Genomic DNA, 3,346 nt, shown 5'->3' with positions numbered 1-3,346 from the left:
CTTCTTCTTTGCCACAACATCATAGAAGTGGTCTTGATGGCTTTTGGAGATGAATCTTTCCATCTCCCATGACTCGGAGGTGGAAGCTTTTGTCTTCCCTTTTCCTTTTCTAGAGGATTCTCCGGCCTCAGGTGCCATTGATGGTAATGGAAAACAAAAAAGATTGTGCTTTGACCACACCAAACTTAAAATATTGCTCGTCCTCAAGCAATAGAAGAAAGAAGAGAAGAAGAAGAAGAAGAGAATATGGGGGAGAAGGGGAAGTGTAGGTTCGGCCAAGGTATGGAAGAGGGGGTTGTGTTGTGTGAAAATGAAGTAGAATGGAATGGTATATATAGGGAAAGGGGAGAGGGTAGGTTTGGCCATTTAGGGTGGGAATGGGTGGGAAAGTGTTTTTGAATTTTGAAGGTAGGTGGGGTTTATGAGGAAGAGTGGATAGATGTGAGTGGTGAATAGGTGTTTGGGAAGAGTGGATTGAGGTGATTGGTGAAGGGTTTTTGGGAAGTGTGACATGGGGAAGAGTAAAATAGGATTAGGAGGTAAGATGGGAATATAGTTGGTGGGGATCCTATAGGGTCCACAGATCTTGAGGTGATCCTGTGGGGTCCACAGATCCTGAGGTGTCAAGGAATTCCATCCATGCAACAAATAGGCATGTAAAATGCCTTTGCACACTATTCTGGCGTTTAAACGCCGAGTGGTGCACGTTCTGGGCGTTCAACACCCATGTAAAGCATGTTTCTGGCGTTGAATGCCAGTTTCATGCTTGTTGCTGGCATTCAGTGCCAGTTTTTCCTCTAGGCACATTCCTGGCATTCAAACGCCAGAATGTTGCTTGTTTCTGGCGTTCAGTGCCAGTTTCATGCTCTGTTCTGGCATTGAACGCCAGCCAGATGCTTCTTACTGGCGTTGAACGCCAGTCTGTGCTTCCTCCAGGGTGTGATTTTTCTTCTGCTGTTTTTGATTCTTTTTTTAATTTTTATATTTTTTTCGTGACTCCATATGATCATGTACCTAATAAAACACAAAATAACAATAAAATAAAATAAAATAAAAATTAGATAAATAAAATTGGGTTGCCTCCCAACAAGCGCTTCTTTAGTGTCAATAGCTTGACAGTGGCTCTCATGGAGCCACAAAGGTGATCAGGTCAATGTTGTATAGTCCCAACACCAAACTTAGAGTTTGGATATGGGATCTTAACACCAAACTTAGAGTTTGGTTGTGGCCTCCCAACACCAAACTTAGAGTTTGACTGTTGGGGCTCTTCTTGACTCTGATCTGAAAGAAGCTCTTCATGCTTACTCTCTTTTGTCATAGAGGGATGGCCATGTGCCTTAAACACAAGGTAGTCCCCATTCAATTGAAGGACTAATTCACCTCTGTTGACATTTATCACAGCTCCTGCTGTGGCTAGGAAATGTCTTCCAAGGATGATGCATTCATCCTCTTCCTTCCTAGTGTCTAAGATTATGAAATCAGCAGGGATGTAAAGGCCTTCAACATTTACTAACACGTCCTCCACTATTCCATAAGCTTGTCTCAATGACTTGTCTACCAATTGTAATGAGAACAAGGCAGGTTATACCTCAATAATCCCCAGCTTCTCCATTACAGAGAGTGGCATAAGATTTATCCCTGACCCCAGATCACATAGAGCCTTTTCAAAGGTCATGGTGCCTATGGTACAAGGTATTAAGAACCTGCTAGGATATTGTTTCTTTTGAGGTAGAGTTTGCTGAATCCAGGTATCTAGTTCATTAATGAGCAAGGGAGTTTCACTTTTCCAAGTCTCATTACCAAACAACTTGGCATTCAGCTTCATGATAGCTCCTAAATATTGAGCAACTTGCTCTCCAGTCACATCTTAAGAGGAAGAATAGTCTTCAGAGCTCATGAATGGCAGAAGGAGATTTAATGGAATCTCTATGGTCTCTATATGAACCTTAGATTCCTTTGGATCCTTAATAGGAAATTCCTTCTTGCTTGAGAGACGTCCCAGGAGGTCTTCCTCACTAGGATTTTCGTCCTCCTCCTCCCTTGTGCATTCAGCCATATTGATTATATCAATTGCCTTGCACTCTCCTTTTGGATTTTCTTCTGTATTGCTTGGGAGAATACTGGGAGGAGTTTCAATGATTTTTTTACTCAGCTGGCCCACTTGTGCCTCCAGATTTCTAATGGAGGAACTTGTTTCACTCATGAAACTGAAAGTGGCCTTTGACAGATCAGAGACTAGATTGGCTAAATTAGAAGTGTTTTGTTCAGAGTTCTCTGTCTGTTGCTGAGAAGATGATGGGAAAGGCTTACTATTGCTCAGCCTATTGCGTCCACCATTGTTAAAGCCTTGTTGAGGCTTTAGTTGATCCTTCCATGAGAAATTTGGATGATTTCTCCTTTATGAGTTATAGGTGTTTCCATAAGGTTCACCCATGTAATTAACCTCTGCCATGGCAGGGTTCTCAGGATCATAAGCTTCTTCAGAAGCTTCCTCTTTAGTACTGTTGGATGCATGTTGCCATCCATTCAGATTTTGAGAGATCATGTTGACCTGTTGAGTCAACACTTTATTCTGAGCCAATATGGCATTTAGAGCATCAATTTCAAGAACTCCTTTCTTCTGAGGTATCCCATTATTCACGGAATTCCTCTCAGAAGTGTACATGAATTGGTTGTTTGCAACCATGTCAATGAGTTCTTGAGTCTCTTCAGGCGTTTTCTTTAGGTGAATAGATCCACCTACAGAATGGTCCAATGACATTTTCGAAAATTCAGATAGGCCATAATAGAATATATCTAATATGGTCCATTCTGAAAATATGTCAGATGGACATCTTTTGGTCAGCTGCTTGTATCTTTCCCAAGCTTCATAGAGGGATTCACCATCTTTTTGTTTGAAGGTTTGAAAATCCACTCTCAGCTTGCTCAGTTTTTGAGGAGGAAAGAATTTATCCAAGAAGGCAGTGACTAGCTTATCCCAGGAGTCCAGGCTATCCTTGGGTTGTGAATCCAACCATATTCTAGCTCTGTCTCTTACAGCAAAAGGGAAAAGCATGAGTCTGTAGACTTTAGGATCAACTCCATTCGTCTTTACGGTCTCACAGATCTGCAAGAACTCAGTTAAAAACTGATAAGGATCTTTAGATGGAAATCCATAAAACTTGTAGTTTTGTTGCATTAAGGCAACTAGCTGAGGTTTCAGCTCAAAGTTATTGGCTCCAATGGCAGGAATGGAGATGCTTCTTCCATCAATTTTGGACGTTGGCTTTGTGAAGTCACCAAGCATTCTCCTTGCATTATTATTATTTTTGGCTGCCATCTCCTTCTCTTGTTCTAATGTTTCTGA

The 3,346-nt window shown here is 41.5% G+C and overlaps 1 non-coding gene across 1 annotated transcript; it reads left to right on the top strand.

The window, feature by feature from the left end:
• The first annotated feature begins 2,819 nt into the window (after positions 1 to 2,819).
• On the top strand, positions 2,820 to 2,923 carry LOC112718889 (small nucleolar RNA R71). The gene has a single exon (XR_003161215.1). It is a non-coding gene; the product is annotated as a small nucleolar RNA R71 (small nucleolar RNA).
• Positions 2,924 to 3,346: the final 423 nt, after the last annotated feature.

This window comes from Arachis hypogaea, chromosome 10 (assembly GCF_003086295.3).
Source record: "Arachis hypogaea cultivar Tifrunner chromosome 10, arahy.Tifrunner.gnm2.J5K5, whole genome shotgun sequence".
Taxonomy (NCBI): Eukaryota; Viridiplantae; Streptophyta; class Magnoliopsida; order Fabales; family Fabaceae; genus Arachis; species Arachis hypogaea.
The sequence above is the reverse complement of the archived record's forward strand: the minus strand, read 5'-3'. Positions and strand labels throughout refer to the sequence as shown.